A 14,283-nucleotide genomic window follows, 5' to 3' on the forward strand; every position below is an offset into this window, starting at 1 on the left:
TGGGTCCTGTGCTCACACGCTGTCTCCTGCGCCATTGTCGTGTCTTAGATGTGTGCCTGTGCGTGTGCAGGGTGGGGAGAGGAGAGAGGCGTGTGTGAGGTGTCATCCTTGGTGTTGTCTTTGTGCAGCGGGTTTCCTGGGCCCGGGTGGTGAGCCCGCCGGGGCCCCAGCTCCTGGGAGATGCCCTGAGCCAGCCCTCCTGGGCCCTGCAAGACAGAGAGCAGAGCAGAGTGGAGGAGAGCAGCCAGCCGGGAATGTTCCCTAAATCAGACCCAGCCCAGAGCTCGGCCAGCACCTGCTACTCCCAGAGGGCCCATGGCACTGCTAATGGGGGCGTGGGGCCCTGCTTCAGGGGTCGGGGCTGTAGGACCTCAGGGACCCTACAGGCAGGGTCCCAGGAGATGGGCCCCAGGACAGAGCAGGGAGGGGATGGTCTTCGGGGCTGCGGGGACAAGAGGCAGTGCTGAGGCGAAGCTGAGACCAGGTTGCACACGTGCCTCAGAGTCCCGCCCACGACGCCAGGTGTCGCCTGTGCCGGCGGGCAGCCCTTCTCTGAACACCCGTGAACAGCTTAGCTACTCCAGCTCCCAGGATTTGTCCAGGCCGTGTGCAGGGAAACAGACTGCAGGGGACAGGGGAGGATGGGGCTGGCCCAGGAGAGGGGACCCTCCAGGCTCGCTCCAGGACGGGCCTGAGGGCCTGAGCACCTGGGGACAGGTGCCGAGGGCTCCTAGAGGCGGGAGGGTCAGCCCAGGGCTCATGGCAGTCTGATGGCGGAGGTGGAGGCTCTTCGGGGCCCTCCGGGACTGTGGACAGGTCAACTGGGGAGCAGCGGAGTCAGTGGCCCACTTGGCCAGCCGGGACACAAGAGAAGGAATCTGGGAGCGCCCTGAAGTCAGACTGGGGCAGAGGGTGGCGTCTCCTGGACGGGTGGGGTCCTCAAAGACACCCCGTCCCCAGGAAGCCTCGGACAGAGAGGCCAGGCAGGGTGGGGGCTCCTGACATGGACTCGTCTGAACTTTCGGGGTCGAGAAGGACGCTTGCAAAGGAACCGCCTGCGAGTCTGAGTGCGCTTGCTCGGCTGGGACTGGGGGATGGGAGCATGGCCGGTGTGTGCATCCAGGAGGGGACCCTGGCGGGGGCGAGTCCACCCATGGGGCTGAGCATGGGCCCTGGGTGTCACGCAGAGGCCGTGTGCGCGTCCGCAGGGTGACCTGGAGTGTCCTGGCTTTGTGTCTGCAGATGTGTGGGTCCCCAGTGGTGTGCGCATGCGTGTCCGTGCCGCGTGTGCGAGGAGGGTGTCCCGGGCTCCCAGAGACACCTGCTGGCCTGAGTGTATTGCGTGTCTGCGAGTTACCCGCAGTGCGTCTGCAGCCGGCTTTGTGGCTGACGGGTGGGCGTCTTAGGGTTCCTTTGAACACCTGTGTGCCTGCGTGAGAACGTTTCCAAACAGTGGTGTGTTTTTGGGCCTGGGTGTGTCCGCCCCTCGTCCGGCTCAGTCTGTGATTCGTGGCAAAGGTGCCCCCACACAGAGGCCCCGGAAGCTCCCTGAGCAAGCCCAGCAGGCCCCTTTCCAGCCCATGCACGGCAGGCCGAACTCAGCCTGGCAGCACCGCCCCGTGGCTGAGCTCAGGCGGGGCGGGGTGCAGGGGCACAGCTGCGGGGCACCTGTCACCCACATGATGGCATGCAGCCAGGACGCGCACCCCTCACCTCTCAGCGAATGCTGTGGCCATAGACAGGCCTCCTCTGGGCTACTGGGCGATTCAGCCAAAGCACCCCTGGGAGGGGGAAGGTACGGAGGCTCTGGGAGGCCAGGACCAGGGGATGTGCAGGGAGACGGCCCCCTCAGGGATTCCTTGTTTGTTTGGGGGTGAGGGGTGCAGGCAGGAAGAAGTCCCCAGGCGGGCTTTAAGAGGCTGGTCATGGGGAGTGCTAGTCTGACCCGGGAGGCAGGGGCCATTCCAGAGGACTCCTAGAGGCTAGAGAGGGCAGTTAGGGGTCTTGGGGGCAGTCTCTTGACTTGGGCACTTGGGGCATGGGAAACGAAATTTGGGTCGGAGTCTGAGGGCAGTTTGGCTGGCAGGGAGTGGCAAGAAGGCATCTGGGGGCAGGTGGGCCCCAGAAAGAGAACCTGGAGTGGCCTATGAAGACAGGAGGCTGAGCAGGGCGCTCGGAAACCGGCTGGGGAGCCTCCAGCGAGTCTGCGCGTGTGCGCATGCCCGGCTGGAGGTGGGGGGCTGGGACCCAACCTAGCACATCCAGGAGAGGCCCCTATTGGGGACCCGGCAATGGGGACAGGGTATGTGTGTGTGTGTTGGGGGGGAAGATTGATCTATTTACAAATAGGCCTTCTGGCCTGGGCGGGGAGCGGGGTGGGGGCGGGAGGGGGTCTCTGAGGTCCACTGCACTGAGCGCGTCCTTTTGGGAGGCCTCCATCTTTATCTGAACACGTGTGTTTCTAAGGACGTCGTGTGTGTGTGTGTGTGTGTGTGTGTCTGAGTCTGAGCAGGGGCTGTGTTCCCACACATGTGTGGATGACTGTGGGTCTTCATTCTTACATATAGGCCCGTGAGCCCGAGGGGGTGATTCTGAGCTTTTGAGGGTGCGCTGGTGTGTGTGTGAGTGCCCGAGAGAGTCTCCCTGTGCTGGGGTCCGCGCGTGTGCGATGCTGGAGCACGGCCAGCCCTGGACGCCAGCATCCAGGGGCGGTTGGGCCCTCCCCAGAGCGCAGCTGGCAGGCACAAGGGCTGTGACCCTGGCTTTTCCTTCTGGGCAGGGATGGGCCTGTGTCTGGAAGGTCCCTGCCAGGACTGGGGGCCAGAGTCTTGGGGAAGGGTGGGGGGAGAGCCCCTCTACTCTGGCGCCCTAAAAAGACCCCGGCCACCCGGCCAGCGCTCCCAGGAAGGTGGGGGCCAGGGAGGAGGTGGTGGAAGCAGCCTCTGCCCGCCCCCTCCTACTGTGAACACAAGCACACTGGCCTCAGGGCCAGGGCGCCCGCCCCAGGTCCTTCTCTGGCCCTGTTTGGATCACTGGCCCTGGGAGAGCACATGGGGGCAGTGGGGGTGGAGAGCGTCCCTGAGCTGTGGGAGAGCAGTTCTTCTCACACACTCTTTGTCCGGGGCAGTCTCTGGGGCTGTGTTGAGGGGGCCCTGGGCAGGCAACCAGAGAGGCTCTGAGCCAGCCCGCCCCGCCCCTGCCCAGCGGGAGAGCAAGAGCCAAGTCAGACCCAGGACTGGGACTTGGAAGGACAGTCTGTGGCTGCTGTCCTGCTCTGACAGGACCCCCGCGCTCTGCTCAGGGCTGGGCCACGGATCTGGGGGTGTGGGGCCGGCCGGGTGGCGGTGGGATCCGGATCTGGACAGGTCCCAGATGGGGGTGGGGTGGGGGTCAGGATCCTCGTAGGAATCCCATCAGCTGCACTGCCAGGCCGCTTTGGGAAGGGCTGAAGGGGCTGCCCTCCCAGCGGCAGAGGGATTCGGGCAGCACAGCACAGCCACGGCTCTCGGGGGCGTGGGGGACAGCAGCCCGCTGCCCAGGTGCACCTGCCCTGGGTGCCAGCGGCCTGGAGCCCCGTGGAGGACCAGAGACTCATCCCCAGGACGGCTGGCACTTCCCTGCCACTTCCCAGCTGCCCGCCACCCTGAGCTGCGTGGATTCCTCCTGCCACCTGCAGGAGAGAAGACCAAGGCGACACAGCACCCAGAGCAGCCCAGAGAGGATGGCTGGGGACACCCTCCATGCTACTGTGAGGGGGGAGGAAGGCACCCCTGGAGGGGTCAGGACGATACACAGGCCACTGAGGCGTCAGGGGGAAAAGGATAGACTTGGCCGCTGGGGCCCAGGAGAAGGAACTTAGGGGAGGGTCCTGGGGAAAGGTGGAGGTGGGGCGGGGGTGTGAGACTGGAGACTGGAGTGGCTGCCTGGGTGGGGGAGGGGGAGGCATGCTGCCTTTGGGGGCATCCAAGGAGGACGCATCTGAAGACTGGAGGAGGAGAAGGTCACCTGCAACCCAGCCTTGGCGCCTCCAGTGAGTCTGTGCGCGCGGCCTGCCTGCCTGGTGTGGGGGCTGGGAGAGAGCCCAGGGTGCACAGCCAGGAAGGGGCTCCGGGGGGCAGGGGGGGTGTGGTGGAGGTGGGGGATCGGCCCTGGGTGTCAGGGAGAGAGGGCAGGGCGTCTGCGTGTCCCAGAGGGGAACTTGGAATTTGGGGATGGGCGTCCATAGATGCGCAGGTCTGTGTGTGTGTGTGTGTGTGAGAGTGCGCGCGCGCGCGTGCCACAGGTCTGCTGTGTTGGTGCGTGTGGGACTGCACACGTGTGTGTGTGTGTGTGTGTGTGTGTGCGCTGACCCGAGGGTATCCATGTGCCCGGTAGGCCTCCCAGGCAGAGGGAGTGGGTCAGAGTTCTGGAAAGCAGGCCAGTTGACCAGGAACACGTGTGTCTGTGCGTGTGCCTGCGTGCGTGTGCACAGGCGGCTGTCCCTTAGGGGCTCGGTGGACACCTGGGGGTCCTGGTGAGTCCATGGCTCCCGCGTGTGCCCCACCCCCACAGCCTAGCCACCAGGATCCCCGCAGCCAGGCGCCTGGACCCCTGTTGTTCTGGAGCACCATGTCTGTGGCCCACAGACATCCCCTGGCCACGGAGCTTTGCCTGCTGTCCTTGCAAGGCCTGGCCTGGGCCCAGGACTGGCTTGTGCTGCAGGTTTCCTGGGTGTGTGGGCAGTATGGGGGCAGATTCAGGGGTGTGGGGTTGGGTGTAGGGGGAAGGGGAGAGTCCTCTGTGACCCCGGCAGCAGGGCCCATGGGCCGGGCAGTTGGGGGCCAGAGAGAAGGTGGAGGGAGAGGCCACCCCACCCCCCACCCTCAGCCCCTAATAACAATAAAGTTGTAGGCACCTTAGCCTCCCAAACTCTGTCTCAGGCTCTTTAATGATGAACGCGAGCGTCCTCTGTCCTTGGGTCCTGTGCTCACACGCTGTCTCCTGCGCCATTGTCGTGTCTTAGATGTGTGCCTGTGCGTGTGCAGGGTGGGGAGAGGAGAGAGGCGTGTGTGAGGTGTCATCCTTGGTGTTGTCTTTGTGCAGCGGGTTTCCTGGGCCCGGGTGGTGAGCCCGCCGGGGCCCCAGCTCCTGGGAGATGCCCTGAGCCAGCCCTCCTGGGCCCTGCAAGACAGAGAGCAGAGCAGAGTGGAGGAGAGCAGCCAGCCGGGAATGTTCCCTAAATCAGACCCAGCCCAGAGCTCGGCCAGCACCTGCTACTCCCAGAGGGCCCATGGCACTGCTAATGGGGGCGTGGGGCCCTGCCTCAGGGGTTGGGGCTGTAGGACCTCAGGGACCCTACAGGCAGGGTCCCAGGAGATGGGCCCCAGGACAGAGCAGGGAGGGGATGGTCTTCGGGGCTGCGGGGACAAGAGGCAGTGCTGAGGCGAAGCTGAGACCAGGTTGCACACGTGCCTCAGAGTCCCGCCCACGACGCCAGGTGTCGCCTGTGCCGGCGGGCAGCCCTTCTCTGAACACCCGTGAACAGCTTAGCTACTCCAGCTCCCAGGATTTGTCCAGGCCGTGTGCAGGGAAACAGACTGCAGGGGACAGGGGAGGATGGGGCTGGCCCAGGAGAGGGGACCCTCCAGGCTCGCTCCAGGACGGGCCTGAGGGCCTGAGCACCTGGGGACAGGTGCCGAGGGCTCCTAGAGGCGGGAGGGTCAGCCCAGGGCTCATGGCAGTCTGATGGCGGAGGTGGAGGCTCTTCGGGGCCCTCCGGGACTGTGGACAGGTCAACTGGGGAGCAGCGGAGTCAGTGGCCCACTTGGCCAGCCGGGACACAAGAGAAGGAATCTGGGAGCGCCCTGAAGTCAGACTGGGGCAGAGGGTGGCGTCTCCTGGACGGGTGGGGTCCTCAAAGACACCCCGTCCCCAGGAAGCCTCGGACAGAGAGGCCAGGCAGGGTGGGGGCTCCTGACATGGACTCGTCTGAACTTTCGGGGTCGAGAAGGACGCTTGCAAAGGAACCGCCTGCGAGTCTGAGTGCGCTTGCTCGGCTGGGACTGGGGGATGGGAGCATGGCCGGTGTGTGCATCCAGGAGGGGACCCTGGCGGGGGCGAGTCCACCCATGGGGCTGAGCATGGGCCCTGGGTGTCACGCAGAGGCCGTGTGCGCGTCCGCAGGGTGACCTGGAGTGTCCTGGCTTTGTGTCTGCAGATGTGTGGGTCCCCAGTGGTGTGCGCATGCGTGTCCGTGCCGCGTGTGCGAGGAGGGTGTCCCAGGCTCCCAGAGACACCTGCTGGCCTGAGTGTATTGCGTGTCTGCGAGTTTCCCGCAGTGCGTCTCTAGCTGGCTTTGTGGCTGAGGGGTGTGGGTGTCCTCAGGGTTTAACAGATTTATGTTTTTTTTTTTTTTTTATAGTCATTGTTTGTGTTGTATTTTTTCCTGGTGTGTAGGAAAATAATTTATTTGAGAGAGAAAGAGCACTTGCAGGGGAAAGAGTAGAGAGGGAGGGAGAGGGAGAAGCAGTCCTCTCGCTTCTCTCAGCAGGATGAGAGTTTCCAACACAGAACCCCGAGATCTTAACCTGGGCTGAACTCAGATGTCCAGTGGACTGAGCCTCTCAGACACCCCAGGTCTCCATTTTTAATCCATCCTAGGTATGAGTCTGTGTTTGGTTGTTCCTAAAGTTGTCTTCCTGTTTGGTGGGTCAGGGTGTGGCAATGGTGGGTGTGGTGTGTGCCTTCTTGTCTACACCAAGCTAAAACAAATTTAACTTATTTCATCTTTTGAAGTGTCATTGGTGAAAAAAATTGTACATTTTCAAATGTAAAATAGGTTTTATATAGCATATGTCTTGAAATGATATTCCCTGTCACGTTAATTCACTATTCTTTTATCCTTTTCTTATTTTTAAGATTTTATGTAGTTATTTGACACACACAGAGAGAGAGAGAGAGAGCACAGGCTGGGGGAGTGGGAGAGGGAGAAGAAGGCTCCCCATTGAGCAAGGAGCCCGATGTGGGGCTCAACCCCGGGACTGTGGGATTGTGACCTGAGTTGAAGGCATTTGCTTAACCGACTGAGGCACTCAGATGCCCCACTATTTCTTGACCTTAGCAGTTATGTTATTGTTTTTTTTTTTTTAATTTGAATTCTTCATAGTGGGAGGAAGGTCTCTTGGAGCCTGAGGGTCACAAATTATATGAGTGATGACCATGTGTCGCTCAGCTCTACCACCAGCCACCCCAAACCAGCAATCTAGGCTTCTGTATCTCTGCTGCTCTGAAGTTTAAAGTTCTCTGATCTTATGTTCCCTTCAACCATAATATACCTGTTTTCATAAGTCCTGGCTGAGGCCAGGGGTGGGAATCATGGTAGAGGCGCACTAAGTCAAGAAACCTGATATCTGAGGGTAGATGAAGACCCAGCCACAGACACAATGATCCAGGATAGCTGGGGTTCAGGAAAGGAGGTGGAGAAAGACCTTTCTTATCCTTATCCACAAACAACGGTAAAATTGTAGGCAGCACATAACGTCCCTGTGGTGGGGAGGTTAAACACTATTTAATCACTTGTTATGTGATGGGGTACAGGATAATATACTCCTAAATATGACCCTTTGGCATATTGGAGCTCAGAGAGTGTGAGAAAACACTGGAAGCAGGGTCACTGTAACATCCCCCACCTCTTCCCTGAAACATGTTATAAAACTGTCATGTGAGCGTTGCCCTCCATATACCAGGAGGGAAGGAGCATCTTTATCTCCGAAGACACAGAGACTTCAAGAAGAATTCAACAAGTAGGGGTTGCTATGGTTTATTACAATTCCCTCCTACTCCTTACCCAGTAGCGTCCACTCTTCACCAAACGTAGCAAAAAATACTCAAGTCTGTCTCTTTCAGGGTTCGTTTTCTCATGAAGTTTCTCAGGTCACGTCAAACTTACATTGCACTTGTAAGGTCTTCGGTGAATCTGTCTTTGTTGGTTTAAATGTTCAGCCCCAGCTGGGATCATGAGAGGGTCAAGGAGAACTTTTTAATCTAGGTAATCCCTATATTTAATAACTTAGTGTCCTTTTACTGGCTGAAAAGTTCTTTCTGATTTGGGAATAACAGAGAATAGCATTTTGGGACCAGCAAGATGCTTCAAAAAGCCTAGGCTGGTCCAAAAAACAAAGGAGAGGAACTTTTTTTTTTTAATGGAGAAGGAGAATTTGGGAGGGATTGTTTAGAATGAAAGTCCATTAGTAAAAAGCAGGGGTTCAGGGTGGTGTTGGTTTTTCACTGGCTGGGTTGCAGGGGTGGTCAGTTTCTTCTAGAAGATGCGGCTTCCATCTTTTCCTGTTCTGGCCTGTAATTGATTCTTCCCCTGTGCTGCTTTCTTCCAGGGCTTCCATCACTGAGGAATCTTGATTTAGACTGGTACGGAGTGAGAGCACCCCCTTGTGGTCTCCCAGCTCCATTTTAGTGAGGTTTCCCTGCATTAATTTTCTCACCAGTTAAGTTTGGGTTTTTTTGGTTTTGTTTTTGTTTTTTATTAATCTTTTAAAAATTTAAATTCAATTAAACATATAATGTATTATTGATTTCAGAGGTAGAGGTCAGCGATTCATCAGTCTCATGTAACACCCAGTGCTCATTCCATCATTCTTCCTTCCCTTCCCTATGATCCTGTTTTGTTTCTTAAATTCCTCATACCAGAGAGGTCATATGAAAATTGTCTTTCTCTGATTGACTTATTTTACTCAGCATAATACCCTCTAGTTCCAACCATGTCGTTGTAAATGGCAAAGTTTCAAATTTTTGTTGTTGTTGTTGATACCTGAGTAGCATTCCATTGTATCTACACACTACATCTTTATCCATTCATTTTTTGGTGGACATCTGGGCTCTTTCCATAGTTTGGCTATTGTGGACATTGTTGCTATAAACACAGGGATGCACGTGCCCCTTCAGATCACTACATTTGTATCTTTAGGGTAAATACCCAGTAGTGCGATTGCTGGGTTGTAGTGTAGCTCTATTTTCAACTTTTTGAGGAACCTCCATGCTGTTTTCCAGAGTGGCCGCACCAGCTTGCATTCCTACCAACGGTGTAGGAGGGTTCCCCTTTTTCCGCATCCTCGACAGCATCTGTCATTTCCTGCCTTGATAGTTTTAGCCATTCTGACTGGTGTGAGGTGGTATCTGACTGTGGTTTTGATTTGTATTTCCCTGATGATGAGTGATGTGGAGCAGTTTTGCATGTGTCTATTGGCCATTTGCTTATCTTCTCTGAAGAAATGTCTGTTCACGTATTTCACATAGTTTGCCCGTTTCTTTTCTTTCCTTTCTTTTTTTTTTTTTTTAAGATTTTATGTATTTATTTGACACAGAGAGAGAGACAGTGAAGGAGTGAACACAAGCAGGGGTAGTGTGAGAGGGAGAAGCAGGCCTCCCCCTGAGCAGGGAGCCCAATGTGGGGCTTGGTCCCAGGACCCTGGGATCATGACCTAAGCAGAAGGCAGAGGCTTAACAACTGAGCCACCCAGGTGCCCTTCTGCCCATTTCTTGATTGAATTATTTGTTCCTGGGTGCTGAGTTTGATAAGTTATTTATAGATTTTGGATATTAGTCCTTTATCTGATACGTCATTTGCAAATATCTTCTCCCATTCTGTCAGCTGTCTTTTGGTTTTGTTGACTATTTCCTTTGCTGTGCAAAGGCTTTTATCTTGATGAAGTCTCAATAGTTCACTTTTGCCTTTGTTTCCTTGCCTTTGGAGACCTGTCTAGCCAGAACCTGCAGAGGTTGCTGCTCTTGTCCACCTCTAGGATTTTGATGGATTCCTGCTTCACATTTAGGTCTTTCATCCATTTTCAGTCTCTTTTTGTATATTAAAATGTAAGAGAGTGGCCCAATTTCATTCTACATGTGGCTGTCTAATTTTCGAACACCACTTGTTGAAGAGATGGGTTTTTCCACTGGATATTCTTTCTTGTTTTGTCAAAGATTAGTTGACCATAGAGTTGTGGGTCCATTTCTGGGCTTTCTATTCTGTTCACTGATCTATGTGTCTGTTTTTGTGCCAGTACCATGCTGTCTTGATGATGACAGCTTTGCGATAGAGCTTAAACTCAGGCATTGTGGTACCCCCAGCTTTGGTTTTCTTTTTCAACATTCCTTTGGCTATTTGGGGTCTTTTCTGGTCCCATAAAATTTTAGGATTATTTACTCCAGCTCTGAAAAAAGTTGATAGAGATTGCATTGAATATATAGATTGCTCTAGGTAACATGGACATTTTAACAATATTTATTCTTCCAATCCATGAGTACAGAATGTTTTTCCATTTCTTCGTGTCTTCCTCAATTTCTTCCATGCAAGTTCTATAGTCTTCTGAGTACAGATACTTTGTCTCCTTGGTTAGGTTTATTTCAAGGTATTTTATGGTTTGGGGTACAATTGTAAATGGGACCAAGTCCTTAATTTCTCTTTCTTCTGTCTCATTGTTAGTGTATAGAAATGCAACTGATTTCTGTGCATTGATTTTGTATCCTTCACTTTGCTGAATTCCTGTATGAATTCTAGCCATTTTGGAGTGGAGTTTTTTGGGTTTTCCACATAAAGTATCATGTCATCTGCAAAGAGTGACAGTTTGACTTCCTTTCTTGATTTGGATGCCTTTTATTTCTTTTTGTTGTCTGATTGCTGAGGCTAGGACTTCTAGTACTATGTTGAACAGCAGTGGTGATAGTGGACATCCTTGTCATGTTCCTGACTTCAGGGAAAAAGCTCTCAGTTTTATCCCATTGAGAATGATATTTGTTGTGGGCTTTTCATAGATGACTTTGATGATATTGAATTATGTTCCCTCTATCCCTACACTGTGAGGAGTTTTAATCAAGAAAGGATGCTGTACTTTGTCAAGTGCTTTTTCTGCAGCTGTTGAGAGGATCATATGGTTCTTGTTCTTTCTTTTATTTATGTAGTGTATCACTTTGATTGATTTGTGGATGTTGAATCACTCTTGCATCCTAGAAATAAATCCCATTTGGTCCTGGTGAATAATTCTTTCAGTGTACTGTTGGATCCTATTGGCTAGCATTTTGGTGAGAATTTTGGCATCTGTGTTTATCAGGGATATTGGTCTGTAATTCTTTTTGGTGGATTCTTTGTCTAGTCTTGGGATCAAGGTAATGCTGACCTAATAGAGTTTGGAAGTTTCCTTCCATTTTGATTTTTTTTTAAACAGCTTCAGAAGAATGGGTATCAATTCTTCTTTAAATGTTTAGTAGAATTCTCCTGGGAAGCCACCCAGCCCTGGGCTCTTACTTGTTGGGAGATTTTTGATGATTGCTTCAATTTCCTCGCTGGTTTTGGGTTTGCTCATATTTTCAATTTCTTCTTCTTTCAGTTTTCGTAATTTATACTTCTCTAGGAATGCATCCATTTCTTCCAGATTGCCTAATTTGCTGGCGTATAGTTGCTCATAATATATTCTTATAATTGTTTGTATTTCTTTGGTGTTGGTTGTGATCTTTCCTCTTTCATTCACGATTTTATTTATTTGGGTCCTTTCCTTTTTTGCTAAGTCTGGCCAGGTGTTTAACAGGCTTATTAATTTTTTTCAAAGAACCAGCTGCTCCATGTTCCATTGATCTGTTCTACTGTTCTTTTGGTTTCTGTTTCATTGATTTCTGCTCTAATCTTTATCATTTCTCTTCTCCTGCTGGGTGTGGGCTGTATTTGCTCTTCTTTTTCCAACTCTTTTAGATGTAAGGTTAGGTTGTGTACTGGAGACCTTTCTTGTTTCTTGAGAAAGGCTTGTGCTGCTATATACTTCCCTCTTAGGACCACGTTTCCTTCATTCCAAAGATTTTAAACAGTTGTGTTTTCATTTTCATTTGTTTCCATGAATATTTTTTTTCTTTAATTTCCCGATAGACCCATTCATTCTTTAGTAGGGTGCTCTTTACCGTCCATGTATTTGGGTTCTTCCCAACTTTTCTCTTGTGATTGAGTTCCAATTTCAAAGCACTGTGGTCTGAAAATATGCAGGGAATGATACCAGTCTTTTAGTACTAGTGGAGACCTGATTTGTGACCCAGGATGTAATCTATTCTGGAGAATATTCTATGTAGTACTGAAGAATGTGTATTCTGTTGCTTTGGGATGGAATGTTCTGAGTATATAATATAAAATCCATCTGGTCCATTGCATAATTCAAAGCCCTTGTTTCCTTGTTGATCTTCTGCTTAGGTGATCTGTCAATTGCAGTGAGTGGGATGTTAAAGTCCCCTACTATTATTGAATTATCATCAATGTGTTTCTTTAATTTTGTTATCTTTTGTTATCTTACGTAATTGGCTGCTCCCATGTTAGGGGTATAAATATTCACAGTTGTTAGGTCTTCTTGTTGAATAGACCTTAAATTATGATATAGTGCTCTTCCTCATCTCTTATTACAGTTTCTGGTTTAAAATCTAATTTGTCGGGATGCCTGGGTGGCTCAGTTGGTTAAGCAGCTGCCTTCGGCTCAGGTCATGATCCCAGCGTCCTGGGATCGAGTCCCACATCGGGCTCCTTGCTCGGCGGGGAGCCTGCTTCTCCCTCTGCCTCTGCCTGCCATTCTGTCTGCCTGTGCTCGCTCTCTCCCCCTCTCTCTCTCTGATAAATAAATAAAATCTTTAAAAATAAATAAATAAATAAATAAAATCTAATTTGTCTGATATAAGGATTGCCACCCCAGCTTTCTTTTGATGTCCATTAGCATGGTAAATTGTTTTTCACCCCCTCCCTTTCAATATGGAGGGGTCTTTTGGTCTAAAATGAGTCTCTTGAAGACAGCATGCTGATGGGTCTTGTTTTTTTGTTGTTTTTTTTTCCAGTCTGATACCCTGTGTCTTTTGATTGGAGCATTGAGCCCATTTACATTCCTAGTAACTATTGAACAATATTAATTCATTGCCATTGTATTACCTGTAAAGTCACTGTTTCTGTATATTGTCTCTGTTCCTTTATGGTCTATATTACTTTTGGGCTCTCTTTTTGCTTAAAGGGTCCCTTTTAATATTTCTTTTTGGGCTGGTTTGGTTATCACAAATTCTTGTATGTTCTGTTTGTCCTGGAAACTTTTCATCTCGCCTTCATTTTGAATGATATCCTAGCTGGATAAGTATTCTTGGCTGTATATTTTTCTCATTTAGCACCCTAAATATATGGTGCCTATCCTTTCTGGCCTACCAGATCTCTGTGGATAGGTCTTCTGCCAATCTAATGTTTCTACCACTGTAGTATACAGACCTCTTATCCCTGAGTTGCTTTCAGGATTTTCTCTTTGTCTCTAACGTTTGAGAGTTTCACTATTATATGTCATATTGACATATAATTCACAAAATATTGACCTATTTTTATTAATTTTTGAAGGAGGTCCTCTGAAAAATATGTACCATTTCATAAATTTGCATTTCATTCTTGCACAGGGGCCATGCTGATCTTCTCTGTATCATTCCAATTTTAGTATACGTGCTGCCAAAGTGAGCACCCACCTGTTAAGTTTTGAAAGTCGGCTAGTGTTAAGTCCTGAAATCCTCTGACTCTGTTCTTCTTTTTTTCATTTTAAAGATTATTTATTTATTTATGAGAAAGAAAGAGAGAGCATGAAATGGAGAAGGGGGAGGGGGAGAAACAAGCTCCCCGCTGAGCAGAGATCCCAATGCGGGGCTTGATCCCAGGATCTAAGATCATGACCTGAGCTGAAGGCAGATGCTGAACCCACTGAGCCACCCAGGCACCCTTGTTTTTCTCTTTCAATATTTTATTGGTCATTCTGGATCTTTTGCCTCTCATATAAACTTTAGTGTCAGTTTCCTGATATCCACAAAGTCAATGAGGTATTTAAAATAATCACTAGACCCATCAGTTCCTTGGTTCCTCTAGGCCTGTGGAAATGCAGCCTGGTCATGACATTCTGGCCTTCCTGGGCAAGGCAGGGCTCTGTCTCAGCCTTGGTTCAGTCAGAGCTTCCCTCTCTCACCTGAGCAGAGCCCTGGATAGACATGCTCACGTAGGGTGGAGGGGGTCTAAGATACAGTAGTGCTAATGAAAGGCAACTTAGAAATCTCTATCAAAATGACACTGAAAAGCTCAATTATTTATCAAAGTATTTTGGTTTCCTTTTTTTTTTTTTAAAGATTTTATTTATTTATTTGACAGAGAGATCACAAGTAGGCAGAGAGGCAGGGGGAAGCAGGCTCTCTACTGAGCAGAGAGCCTAATGCAGGGCTCAATCCCAGGATCCCAAGATCACGACCTGAGCCGAA

The sequence above is a fragment of the Mustela nivalis genome (genome assembly GCF_964662115.1).
Source record: "Mustela nivalis genome assembly, chromosome: 18".
Taxonomy (NCBI): Eukaryota; Metazoa; Chordata; class Mammalia; order Carnivora; family Mustelidae; genus Mustela; species Mustela nivalis.